The following is a 15,178-nucleotide window of genomic DNA, read 5'->3' as shown; positions in this document are numbered from 1 at the left end:
AATGGATGAATTGTTCTTCTGAATTTCTGTGCACATTTGGATAATATGAATACTATCAAGTTCTCTGCTCTGACCAGTGAAGAAATGCAGGTCTGTTGTGAAACCAGCAAGCACCCAAATCCAAACCCCAATATTCCTCATGTTCCTCGTAGACTACTGGGAAGCTCAAAGCCCATTTTTGTCCTTAAGAACATAAGAAAGGCCATACTGGGTCAGACCAAAGGTCCATCCAGCCCAGTATCCTGTCTACCGACAGTGGCCAATGCCAGGTGCCCCAGAGGGAGTGAACCTAACAGGTAATGATCAAGTGATCTCTCTCCTGCCATCCATCTCCACCCTCTGACAAACAGAGGCTAGGGACATCATTCCTTATCCATCCTGGCTAATAGCCATTAATGGACTTAACCTCCAGGAATTTATCCAGTTCTCTTTTAAACCCTGTTATAGTCCTAGCCTTCACAACCTCCTCAGGCAAGGAGTTCCACAGGTTGACTGTGCACTGTGTGAAGAAGAACTTCCTTTTATTTGTTTTAAACCTGCTGCCCATTAGTTTCATTTGGTGGCCCCTAGTTCTTGTATTATGGGAACAAGTAAATAACTTTTCCTTATTCACTTTCTCCACACCACTCATGATTTTATATACCTCTATCATATCTCCCCTTAGTCTCCTCTTTTCCGAGATGAAAAGTCCTAGCCTCTTTAATCTCTCCTCATATGGGACCCGTTCCAAACCCCTAATCATTTTAGTTTCACTTTTCTGAACTTTTTCTAATGCCAGTATATCTTTTTTTGAGATGAGGAGACCATGTCTGTATGCAGTATTCAAGAAGTGGGCGTACCATGGATTTATATAAGGGCAATAAAATATTCTCCGTCTTATTCTCTATCCCTTTTTTAATGATTCCTAACATCCCGTTTGCTTTTTTGACTGCCGCTGCACACTGTGTGGACGTCTTCAGAGAACTATCCACGATGATGCCAAGATCTTTCTCCTGATTAGTTGTAGCTAAATTAGCCCCCATCATATTGTATGTATAGTTGGGGTTATTTTTTCCACTGTGCATTACTTTACATTTATCCACGTGAAATTTCATTTGCCATTTTGTTGCCCAATCACTTAGTTAAGACCAAAGCAGACTGTGCAGAACTTCAAAAAGATCTCACAAAACTATCTTGAGCAGTTTAGTATCATCTGCAAACTTTGCCACCTCACTGTTTACCCCTTTCTCCAAATCATTTATGAATAAGTTGAATAGGATTGGTCCTAGGACTGACCCTTGGGGAACACCACTAGTTACTTTTCTACATTCAGACTCTGTGCTTATGAGAGGGGAAGTATTGCCTCTCAGATGCACCCAGGGTGGTGTGTAATTTTCCCAGATTACTGGGTAGGGGCTTGAGCCGGTTCTGTGTTATATTGTTGAAAAGGAACCCCTAGATATTGAACCTGTCCCTGGTTGCTGCCAGCTCCACCTGGCAGAAGGATTACATTTTAAATTCCAGTGACCGGTTGTATTCATTCCACACTGGTCCCCAAACAACTTTTATAGGATTTTTGATCATTACAGAACTGGTCTTGATTAAAGCCGATGTGCAAGAGGTTAAGCACTGGTATCTTGTTACCAATCTGTAGAGCCATCTAGTTTCAGATCCCGAACCTCATAAGAAGATTTTTGAGGCTTTGCTATAATCTATTGGGAGTCTGGGTTCACAGTATGGGTCTATGGGCTGTGTATCCAGCTACCTCTCTGGCCCTGGAGCGAAGCTGACATTTGCTCTAATTTCCAGACTGACTATTTTTTCATCCATGAACTGTGTGTATCTAGGACACCACTCTGGTATAAAGTGTCATATGTCCATTGACTTCCAGGACTTCAGCTATGGCTGTGCCCCAAAGTGAATAAAAGTTCAGGTAGGAATGGGGAAAGGAGAGAGGAAAGTGTTTCAGCAACGTCTTCCAAACTGCATGAGGCGGGGCAGAAGTCACAGCAGCAGTGGCAGATACATCACTTTTCCCTATGCAGTAGCTGGCATATGATATGTGGTCTAGAGGAGTGTCCTCAGTCAAGTAAGACGTGAATGACAGTTTGTTTTTAATTTATCTGAGTAAACATAAACCTCAGGGAAGTTAAATTCCTCTTGAAGTAACTTAGGAAAAGGCTTTTTAGCTCTGGTTTACTAGCTCTGTCAGAAGATAAAGTAGAATGTATGTACTGTTTCCGGTTAAATGTTGTGAGTTAAAATCTTATGCAGCTCTGGTTTATTATTTTGTACACAATTAGGAATTTACTGTATCTAGCTTTAGGCTATCAGCTTTAGCAAACATATTGCGTGTAAATTACCAGGAAAGCAACACTAAACATTCAAAGAATCTAGTGATCCTAACTTGAAAAAAACATAATTAGCTACAGTGAATCAGAGGGGGGAAGAAAGAGCAGACAGGTGAAACCAAACTGCTACTGTGTGCAACTCCACAATATCATGGCGCTGAGATTCAGTCTACAGTTTCTTTGCTCTTCATAAATCAAAAAGACTCTCTTTAAGGGATAACTATTGTGATTTTTATTAGCAAAGTGTTGAAATGTAATTTGGAAACCAGTAGGTATATGCTCAGCATGGCTCAGCTGTGTGTCCACTGCCACTATCCGTGCTACTCCTGCTACGTTATTTATACGTGCAGTAGCTGCATGAGTGCTAGTGTAAGTATGTGTACAAACGCAGGGGAATCAAATCCTAGCTCAGGGGTGGGCAAACTTTTTGGCTCGAGGGCCACATCAGGGTGAGAAACTGTATGGAGGGCTGAGTAGGGAAGGCTGTGCCTCCTGAAACAGCCTAGCCCCCGCCCCCTATCTGCCCGCTCGCACTTCCTGTCCTCTGACTGCCCCCCTCAGAACCCTTGACCCAGCCAACCGCCCCTGCTCCTTGCCCCCCTCCCGGGACCCCTACCCCTAACTGCCCCCCAGGACCCCACCCCCTATCTAACCCCCCCGTTCTTCCCCCCCCAAACCTCCACCCCATCCAACTGCCCCCTGCTCCCTGTCCCCTGACTGCTCCCCTTACCAGGCCACTCAGAGCAGCGTGTCTGGCTGCCGCACCGCCTGTCCGGAGCCAGACATGCTGCCGTGCTGCCCTGCATGAGCGCCTTACCCTTGTCCATGACAAATATTTAAAATCAAGTCTGGTGGAAAGTAAACTGTCATCAATATCCAAGACAGGTTAACTGATTATCATGGGGGGCAGAGGATGGAATCCAAAAGGAATGGAATCCACACATTTCAGTGCAAAACAAAGACATTTGATAGGTGAAAATAAACAGAATATATGTTCTTTCCTGCCTTCTGTAGCCAGGTACAATAATGATTGGTGGGCATTGTCCCCATACTATCCCTACTGGCATTCAGAGATGTTTCCACTGGCTGAATAATAATACCTAGGACAGGGGTTCTCAAACTTCATTGCACCGCAACCCCCTTCTGACAACAAAATTACTTCATGACCCCAGGAGGGGGGACCGAAGCCTGAGCCCACCCAAACCCCACTGCCCTGGGGGGGGAGCCAAGGGCTTCAGCCCCAGGAAGAGGACCTGCAACCTGCGTCCTGTTGCCCAGGGCTGAAGCCCCTCGGGCTTTTGCTTCTGTCCTAGATAGTGGGACTTGGGCTTCAGCTCCGGGCCCCAGCAAGTCTAAACCAGCCCTGGTGACCTCATTCAAAGGGGGTCATGACCCACCCTGGGGTCCTGACCCACAGTCTGAGATCCTAGGAAAGTCAGAACTGGCTCTTTTCCAGTTGTTTGGTGTGCAGTCTATAGTCTCCTTGCCAGATGGTTGACAGCAGTTTAGGAAAGAAATATGATTGTTTTCTTGGTAATAATGGGAAGAAAATTCAATTAGTATTTGATTTGTGTCACTGTATTCAATTTGTGCTATTTTCTAACTATTTGTATTTGTACAAATACTTCAGAAAAGTGAACTGAACACTGGTCTGAATAGCAGCCTTTTTCAGTAGGCTGTAACAATACTTTGTTTAAGTAAACATAATGGTGATATATATAGTTTGAGCAGTAAAACCCACATCGAGGTATCTCAGGAAGTGAAATGATTTTCACAAGTGCTGAACACCCACATCCCACCAAAGTCAATGGGTTACATTTTCAAGAAAAGTTTATTGCTCACAAATGGGGTCGGACTGTCATAAAGGGTTAGATGTCTTTTAAGCACCTAAATTAATGGAAGCAATGCTTGCTCAGTACTTCTCAAAATCAGGAAGGTGGCCCTGATTCACAAAAGCTCCTGAACATATACTCAATGTAAGTAGTCTATTCCCACTGAAATCAACAGGCATTAAATATATTTTAAAATGCTGTGCTGAACCAAAGCCTAAGGCATTTAGACATCTAAGTCCATATTTGTGCACCTAAGTTTAGGCACCCACATATGAAAATTTTGGCCGGTAGCCTAATTACTAATATGCAATGAATGACCATTTTAACATGAAAATTATTTTAAAGCAGGAAATTTATTTCATTTTAAGGTAAAATAAATGAGATATGATTTTGTACACTGCAGTGGTCTTTTAAAATTATCTGTATGTGTTATTCAAAGCCTTCTTAGCAATTGGGTGCATAGGGAAAATGGCAATTCACCATAAGCCCGGTTTGGGGATAAATTGTACAAGCTAAACTCTGGTCATGAATATATCGGATTATTTGCTCTGTATTACTGTTAGCCAGCACCATTGATATCAGTGGGTTACAGCGGTGCAGCTGAGTGTAGAATTTGGCTCTTGCCAGATCCTCAAAAGGTATTAGGTGCCTAGCTCCTTTTAATTTGGGAGGTGAAAACTGTACACTTGAAGATGTGGGCCCTAGTGTCTAAGCATTCTTTACTGTAAATTAAGGCATGCCAATTATTCCTGTCCTTACACACAGGAAGGTAGAAGGCCCTGTTTTTAATGAGGGTGCCATACTCAGAAGGTGGGACCAATTCCTCAGAATTATCTTATTGTTGTTAATGAAATTTTAAACACACCAGAAAGCAGTGGAAAAATTTCTCTGTTATTGTCCCACCAGACCTCCATCAGAATGGTTTCTATGGAAATGCTGGAAGATTTGAAGTTGCCACCACCTTATAGAACCCCTCAGGAAAAGCAGGTGCCCACCTTTGAGGTGAATTCACACTAGGTCACAAAGGGACAGCCTGACAAAGGTGCATGTACAGTTTTCATCTCCCCAAACCAGCCTTCCTGGTGGTTAGGAGATGATTCCTCCTGACTGGGTTCACAGTTTCAGAGCAAACATTTTTTACAGTCATAAAGCAAAAACTTAAATATTACCTTATAACGTGAGATACAGATTTGAGAGAAGATATTAATGTAGGCAGCAATTTACAAGTATTTCATAAAAACTAAACACATTGTTATAAATTCAAAAATCTTAACTATACTAACACACGGGTGAAACAGACTGATTTCCAGCAACGAATTTGTCAGTGCTCGGCTGAAGCATTTGGCAAGAGATGGCATGTGGTCTGCCAGCGTGTCACATGTGTTTTGTAAAGACACCTTAGGCTCTTTAGGTTCATTCTCCTTTCTTGTAATGCAAGCTTTAACTGGGGCCACAGACCAAAAAAAGATACTCATCTGAGATTGACAAAAGTAGACAGTGATTTTAAATATTGCTTTACTGACGATTGCCTAAGGGTGCCCACCTTCTAAGGAGACCAGATAAAGTCTTTTAATATTAAAATACTAGCATATGGAAAAGTTAAATGGTTTTCCTCAAGCAGCAGGTGACCTTATTCCCTAATTTAGTTACTCTACTTTCCATAATAGAAAGCTGAAGTATAAGAGTTGTAATCTATCACAAATTTGTAATAGCTCAGTGCACTGGAATTTGCAGTTCCTTTTGGCAAAGATGAGCCAATATACTCTCAAATCTCTCCCCTTTTCAAACCACTATAGTATGTCTATATTGTTTTGAGAGATAAGAACTGCAGACTGACCTTTGAATAATTTGTATAAAAGATGTATGGTGTATCACAAGTGATATTTATGTTTTCTGTACCATAAACTGAAACTTACTGTGAAACATACACTGAGAAGATGGCACCTGAACTTGCCAAGAGCTGTCTACATGTTTCTACCCTGGGCTGTTCAATCCTGAATCCATTAACCCCAGAAACAGAGCTATGTGGATAACTGATTTTTCTTCATTTCAGTGGCTGTTCCAAAAACAAAAACAAAACAAAAAGCAAAAAAGGAAAAAACAACAACATTTTGAGTCAACCTGATACAAAAAGTTTAATTTTTTTGGCAAACTGAAAAGTAGCAAATTTTGCTTTGGGTCAAACAAAACTTTTCATTTCTTCTTTAGCTTTTTGTTTTTTTATTTTTTGTAAATTTGAAGTAAATTTTAAAATAAAAAGTCATTTTGAATAAAAAATTAAAATATTTAGTTTTGAAAAATGTCAAAATGAAAAGCTTTGATTTTTTTTTTAAACTGACACGAATCTGTGAATTGTTTTGGTTGGCCTGAATCTGCATTTCTTCTGTGGAAAAAATTTCAGTCAAAAACATTTGCCCAGCTCTGCTATCAATACTGTCATCTATATTTAAATCCTAAAAATGATTGGCTGTTTTCCTATGTATCACACACATTGCAAAACAATTCACAATTCAGCCCTCATTCTCCACAAAAATGACAGGGCTGCAGAAGTATGGTGCAGAAGTATCCTATTGCAGGATGCATATGCCACCCAGCTCAGTGTTACCTTTTTCCATATTCATATCTTGTTTTTAAAGTGATCATTAGATTTCTGAAAGGACAATATGCAGGAATAGCTGTGGTTCAGTCTAACACTGTAAGACGTCCTCAGCTGAGCTCATCATGGGGTTTTACATATAGCCTGCTAAACATAAATATTTTTCAGTTTTAGACAAACATCGTATTTGTTAGGACACTATCTTCTCTGCATGGAGCTAAAAATTGTTTGTATTACAATAGCAAAGATAGAGACCCTAATGTCCTAGGAGCTGTACAAACACAGTAGGAGACAGACAAGTCAGACAAAGGAGGGTTTATGATCATCCAGATTTTACAGTTGGGGAACTAAGGCACAGAGAGATAAAGTGATTTGCCTATGGTTATAGAGAAAGCCTGGGACAGAGCTGGGAACTGAACTCAAATCTCCAGCCAGTCCCTTAATAGTGCTGTGTCAGAACAGGAAGGACAGTCTTATGTTTCTAGACTGGCTAGTTTAACTCACTGGCAGCACATTCTGAGAGGAACCCAGAGACCAGATCTACAGTTGCACTGACAGCTACTTCCCACATGTGAGGGGTGGCATATGGTCATTCATTTAGAATGATAGGCTGTGTGCCCTCCTGCTATTATGTATATATCTATAGACAACAACAACAACAAAATTCTGAAACCGCTTGTGGGCCATTTAGCCATAAACAGTGAAAATGTGTAGTAAAACAGCATTTTTGAAGGAAAACAAGCACAGTTTAAGCAGCAGCATGGGCAGATACTATTAAAACTGGTCCACTCCTGTTGAAAGTTTCCAAAGAGCAGGTGTGCATTATAGTGTTTACTTCTCACTTCATTCTGCATAAAAAAGACCTCTTGGTTTACACCTTGTTTGTGTGTTTTGTTTGATAAGAAATAAAGCAGTTGCAGGCTGGGAGGTTTGTCTACACTTACAGCTGCACCGGTGCAGCTGCAGTGCTCTAGCACTTAGTGAAGACTCCACTTCCTGAGAGGCAGTAGCTATGTCAATGGAAGGCGGCCTCTGTCAACACCGGGGGTTAGAGCGGTATAAGTATATTGCTCAAGGATATGGATTTTCCACATCCCTGAGCGATCTAGTTATACCAACATAAGTTGGTACTGTAGACCAAGCCTCTGTCCTCAGGTATGTTATTCACAAGGAGATAACTAAAGACTTGGAAAATTCTGAGATGTGACTGAACAGTCATTTCAATCTATTTCTTTAGCTGGACCTATCTGATTTTCCAACTGGAACGTGGTAACTAGACACACCCATTTTCAAGGCCCTCTAAACCACAGAAGAGTAATGGGAGGAGGGAAAACACCCATATTAAAAAAAAAAAAAAAGAAGGACTCTGGCAGTCATGTATTACTGCTATTGGCCTGCCTTTAGGTCTGTTATTTATGTCAGCGAATGAGTACTCTGTCCTAACATTCATCTTCAAGAACCATACAATGATGATACTGAGGAGGACTTTATGTTCTTGGATTGATGGAGAATTCTTTTTCTCTACCAGGTGCCCACGATATAACCAAGGTAGCTTGTAACCAACATAACTGGTTAAAATAATAAGTTATTTATGATACCTCGGTGCTGGGATTAAATGTTTGCAGTTGAAGAAATAAAGTACGTACTGAAAGAAGAGGAAGAAGATCAAATATTGGTCTATATTTATATCTAGCACAGGCCAGATAGGTAACTGCAGGATCACAGAAATTGTCATACGGGTCCCATATCCTGTTTTCCACAATGGCTATTATCAAATGCCTCAGAAGTTTAATGTATCTAATTGTGCCCTATTATACAATAGATGGAAAAGTCTTCCTGACCACAACTATTCTTACCACATGAAGCATGAGGATTGAGTCTTTTCTTCTTGTGATTTTATCATAGCTAGCAGAACTGTCCTCTCATGCTCTTCTTATTCGATTTGACATAAGAATCATGACTTACTTAGAACTTCCATGACATTCCCATGTTTCCCTTGATGATTTGTGGCAAGTTAATCATGATAATGCAGGTATTGATGAAAGCATATTATTTTTCCATTTGCGCAGCAGCTTTCAACTTACAGGCCCCAAAAGAGCTTTACATGCTAAAATACAGCTTATACAAAGGGACTGCTTCAATAGCATCAAAATGAAGCTATTTCTGGGGTGAAATGTGGCCGCTTTTCAGTGGCATACATCAATGCTAGACAACAATGAAATGAAAACGAATCCAACTGAAAACACTGGGATAATTTAGATAGGCATAATGTATTTTATTCAGCTTGGCATTGTGACCAGGACTAACAGTGCTATGGAATTGTAGATGACTAAATCAAGGGAGGGTAGATGTAGTCTTTACATTTCATTCAAAATACTGCAGGCTCAGCCACAGAGTTCAGTCTTGCAGCGCTGATACCATCCTTATTGACAGGGAAGTCTGAAGCTGCGGGATCACCAACAATGCTTCTGGGAGACCTCATTGTAGGCATCCCCTGGAGGCATCCTATTCAAATGCTGACCTCCAGAGTCCAATGAGGGTGGCACTGATCAAATGTTTGGGGAGCATAAACCTCTCACATGTCAGTCACTGGCTTGTAGTATGACAGGCCTCCTTGTTACAGATCTGCTGTTGCCTGGAGGTTAGTGAGGCCTCTCTCAGTACCATGAATCCTCCTTTGCTTGGTCTGCAGTGCTCTCACTTCAGGAATCATCATCATCATCATCAGAGAATGTTAGCCAAGCGCAGGAACTGAGGTGAGGAAAGGAGAGAGCATCTCCACACTGCTAGTAGTGCTGTACTCAGGGGAGGGAGGAGTTGCTGCTAATGGAATCATTAGTCCTACCTCCAACCCTCACCCTCTGTAGTGAAGAAAAAGGTCTCCCATATGACAGATATATGGCAGAGGGGAGTAAGGAGCCAATCTTCTATCACAAAGAGTAAATAATCACAGATCCCAGTCAATTCTGCTACAAGTCCTGGTCAACCAGCCAGACCCTGTGCTGAAGCCATTAGTGTTGTATGGCCTAAGGCTGAGAATTGGATGGAGGAAAGGGAGGAAAGTCAGGTAAGGGATGATGGTTTGGGAGGAAAGGGAAATTCATAGATTCCAAGGCCAGAAAAGGACCCTTGTGATCATCTAATCTGACCTCCTGCATAACACAAACAAATAATAATTCCTAGAGCATATCTTTTAGAATCCAGCTCCTTTGTTGCTGGAAAGTCTAGAAAGGATTGGTGGGTTGTGGTGATGTGAGGAGACCAGCGGGGGGTGTATATAGTTAAACTGAATTCTTCCCCGCCCCCACAAATGTATAGCTAGTTATGCCCTGGACTCAAACCTATTCAGTTTTTGTATGCGCTAATGGGGGTCACACAAAATGGAATGGCTGAAGGCTAAGAATATGTGAAACCGCTTAATTTTGTGTGACGTGCTAAGATTATAAATGGAGCAACAAAAAAGGCAACAATACAAAATTCTGAATTCAATCTACTAATATTAAAAAACAACATGATGCAGCCTTTGAATGTGTCTGGGTTGTTAGGTAAGAAGAGCATTCACACCAGCTCAAAGACAGGTTAGTCCTGAGTCTTGAAAATATGTCATTTTCACTGAAATTGTGGCTGCTTAAAGTGCCTGGTGCTATTTTAGACAATGTCCTCCATTACACGGTTTGTATTCTGCTCATGTGTGCTCAGCTAACATTGGAAGACTATTGCCTTCCACGGGAATCCCCATGAAAACAAGAGCTGCAACTCAGGGGGCGATTTTAGTGCACAACATTTTAATTACATGAAATTGCCTAATGCCTCGATCCATCATTACATATGGGAGGTGGGGGATGATTCAACAGCATAAGGAACTTTCATAGTACAATTTATACTTACTCATGCTATAACTGCACATATAGAGACTCTTTAATCTGTGGAGCTAATAGTGATTTACAATTATTAATAAGTCATTAAGCCTCAGCAGCAACATCACTGAGAAAAACAGTAAGAATCATACCCAAGGCACAGAAAGACAAAGTGACTTGCCCAGGGCCACGAATAAAACCAGAATCCTACTTCCCTATCCCTCTCCACAAACTGCTAACTCACAAACTATAACATCCGTTAATTTCTCCACTTCTCTACGTTTTTCTTTAGCCGATTGCTATTATAGCGGATTACATTTTGTATAAATGTATGGGCTATATGCTGTTCTGTCGTGTTGTAGCTGTACCATGATCTGGTAACTGTCGGTTTTTTAAAAGCTTAAATCTACAAGTCATTTGTCCCATCAAGAACCTTTCCTATCTCTAGGACAATAACACAATGATTTGCTGACATCTTGATTATGGATCTTACTGTAAAATGTTTGGGAGCTTTGGATTGGTATTATTTAAGATTGCTTTATGATTTTTTTTTTGTTGCTTGAAAGTAACTTAGTAACACTTAAACGGCTGTGCTGATGGATAATACCACGAAATCAAGGAGGTCTTTTCAATAGAGATGATTGAAAGCTGCAAAACAGCATTCGTGAGTGGTCATTTGAATTCTGACTGTGTGGTGGTTTGACCATGTTCATACCCCTTACTGTTAATGAACATTAGAGTAAACTAGTCCGTGGTCATGCAAATGTCTGTTCCTTGTATGAATGCCAACATTTGCACCAGAATAAGCAGCTTCATATGCAAGCAAGAGTGTTTGCTATTCTTTTTTATTAACATTTCTGTTCACTATTCTTCTGTTTTAACATTTCAATTATCCAACCAGGGAGCAGAAGCTATAACATATGTCAAAGGCGACTTATTGCAAAGCACATACATAAATCAATGAATGAATGAATGAATGAATGAATGAACGAACTTGCAAGTCAATAGTTTGCAAACAGACCACAGGCAGACAATTGTTTGTATAAGCTATTTGGAAAATACAACTAATGAATAAGGATCAGTCTGTGAAAGACTCAAACAGAAAAACACCAAATAATTTGGAGCCTTTGGCCAAGAATTTCAAAACTGGGTGTCAAATGTTCAGCCCTTAAATGCTTATGTGGACTCTTGATTTTTCAATAAGTTAAAAGTTGGGCTCCTGTTTTTGAGAAACTTGGCCTCAGTGTCTTCAGCCTAGATATATGGACAGCATTACTATGTCCTGTAGTATCATGCTGGTATTATAAAATAGACTTTAAAGAATTATAGGAAAACAAATATTAACTTCTGTCTCGAAAATTCCAAGCTCTTTATCATTATAGTGTGACGGCAACCATTTTGACCAACATTGACGATTGAGCCAAAGAAGTCCAGACTGTCTAAAATTAGCTGTAGCTAGGCTGAAAGCTGCAACAGGCTCATGTCCTTTGTGGAGCAGGCACAGAATGAGAAACAGAACATCCAATAGCCAGGGGACTACAATACCAGATATTTTAATTGGCCACTAATCAGATTGTGAATTCCATTTTTAAAAAAATCAGTTTTGAATGTGAACTCAGTTAATGTAAATGTTGCATCACGCTTCACTTGGCAACAAAAATCCAGCCCTAATGCAGTCAGGTCCAACAGTAATTTAACTATAAAAATACTGCAGAAAAAAAATCTAAGTAGTTGGTTTAGCAACCTAAGCACTTACACAGAAGTGTGCAATCTCTCATGCCGTCTCAAATAATTGAAAGGAAACTTAGCACTAGGTCTTTTTTCCCTCTCTTGTTATGGAGCTGGTAGGCTGGGATTCTTTATGGGCCAGCCTGTGAATTTCTATAGGTGCAATGAGAAATAGATTCAAAACAAACTGAAAACAGTCACAGCTCCTGAATGAGGTGTAGAAATAAAATTGAAATTTAAACGTGATCACCACAGCAATGGTTACTGTATGAAGGCAAGCAAGGACAGGCTGCTAATTTTATTATAATTACTTATGTGCATATGTCATCTTTCATCATGAAGGATTATATTATTGGCATATGGCAGGCCCCCAAAATCATGCGACTGGCTTAAAAAATCATGGGGTTTGTTTGTTTCTAATAAAAAAGTTTAGATTTTTGTATTGGCTTTCTGGTTTCTGTATCTTTAGGGTGCACTTGTCATATTCTCAAGCTTTTCTTCGCAAACATGAGAGCTAGCAACTTACCTTTTGGGTTTTTTTTAAATGAAAGCTGAGATTCTTACACAATCTCATAACCCCAGCATCTGAGGCTTAAAGAAAAACACTATATTGCAAGACTCATGATCAATGTTCCGTCTAATTTTTGACAGGCTGTGTGTGCAAAATATTTCTTCTGTGCAAATTGTTGTGTGCGCGGTGTTTTGCCGTGTGCGTGGGATTTAGGATCTCTGTGTGCGCGCACACTCACACAGCTTAGAGGGAACAGTGCTCATAATAAAAATCACAAGAGTTGGCAACACTGAAGAAAGAATAAAGAGCTTTTCAAGTTCTTTATAGCTACAGTATGGATGAGGCACAACTATCCAACACATAGCAAGGGAAAGGCACAAAATGCTACCATTTTACTGCCTCAACAGCACCAGAGAGAGGGACCTCTTCCATAGGATGATTGCCTCCTACACACAGGGGCGCAGCTAGGTCATACAACAGTTAGGATTATCATACATCCAGGTTTTCCCTGACATTGCCTCTTTTTTGTGGCTCCATCCTCTGGCTGGGCGGATTTTTCAAACAGGAAACGTCTGGGATTTTTTGAAGAGCAGACGCTGCAGAAGAGACCCAATTGGTCCACTTCCTTATTGGTCCCTCCCCTGCATCCACAGCTGATTGGTCCATTCCCCTGCAGCCACAGTTGCCAGATCCTGCCCACCCAGGCGCCAGCTCCAAGCCCTGGGAAGGCGGTCCCACAAGGAGGTGCTGACCGACAGCTATTGCTGTGTCCTGGGCTTATGCCAGTTGACCTACCACCATGACAGGGAGCGAAACTGCCCCCTCACGTCCAGTGAGTACCCCTGCCACAGGTGCCCCCCTAGCACCCTCCAACTGTACCCCCCTTCAGCTCCTCCTCCCTCCCCTGTCCTCTTTTTGGGAATCTGAAATATGGTAACCCTAATAACAGCTGAATTAGACAGGGTGACAAAAAGGGTTAGAAGGCTGAAACAGTCTGTGTAAGAAGAGTGACAAGATTAGGGTTGTTTAATTTGGAAAGGAGAGGAATAAGTGGGGATTAAAGGTAGGATATAAAAAAAAAAGATGTCTGGTATAGAGAAGGTAAATCAGGTATTCCTATTTACCCTCTCTCATGATACAAGAAGCAGCTAATGAAACTGAAATACAACAAAATGAAACTCAAAGGAAATGCATTTTTAAACAGTGCATAATTAACCTGCAGGACTCCCCTCCACAAGAAATCATTAGGCCAAGATTTTTAAGGATAGGACACGTGCATAATGAAAACAGGTGAAGTTATATAAAGATAGGGTAAGAAATAGGAGGTCTATAAACCCTTGTGCTTCAGCTCATCTATCACCAACTAAGGGAGCAATCCTGCAAAGTACAGAGCACCTCAGCCCTAATACAGCAAATAACTTAAGCATGTGCTTAACTTTAAGCACAAATACGTATACTTTCATGTGTAAAGTTAAGTATGTGCATGAGTATTTTGGTGCATCAAGGCCAGAGCATGTTGTACGTTGCAGGACTGAGGCCTAAATGCCTGGATTTAGCAAGAAACTTCCCTTATGGACAAATTATTAAATGGTTTTCTCTCTCACAGGGTTTCCAACACCTTCCTCCAAAGCATAGGATATGGACCACTGTCGGAGACAGGATATTGGACTTGATGGCCATCCAACCAAATTCAGTATGGCAGTTTCTATGTTTGATATTTTTAACCTTATAAATCACATGTATATTACTTTGAAAGTCTGATTTCACAGCATCGTGACCATATGATTATACAAGTAAAGCTCATTTGTCAATTATATTCTTTCATGATGAATATTGCCATGATTTGACAATTAATTTTTGGCATCATTCAACCAGCTTTAAAGCTGGCTGAACATTGTCTGCGTATAATCTGTTCTGCAGGTAACTGCAATAACGGTCAAATATATTACTCGACAAATACTTATCCCTGGTACTTCGTCCAGTTCTAGCATTTACATAGTATTCAGAAATTAACGTTGATGGGAAGGACAAGCTGAATGACTGCCAGATGTGTGATAGTGCAACTTAATCCATTGGGTGGTTGTACATTAAATGAGGCAAATTACATTCTCTTGTAACCAGAAGGAAAAATGTTGTAAAGGAAACCATGTTATTTTTTCCTCCTATTTATTTACTCAGTGGTGTATGATGCTCAGTGCAGCAAACTCCTGCTGTAGCTTTAGGGCAATGAAGCAGTCTTAAGTTCACAATATGGTTTTTGCTCTCTTGCTTTATCCAGCTGCTAATCTTTAGCTGGAGCCTTCCTCTCCTCAGGAGCCCAACTT

This window comes from Natator depressus, chromosome 9, assembly GCF_965152275.1.
Source record: "Natator depressus isolate rNatDep1 chromosome 9, rNatDep2.hap1, whole genome shotgun sequence".
In the NCBI taxonomy this organism is placed as follows: Eukaryota; Metazoa; Chordata; order Testudines; family Cheloniidae; genus Natator; species Natator depressus.
This window is presented reverse-complemented; position numbering follows the sequence as displayed.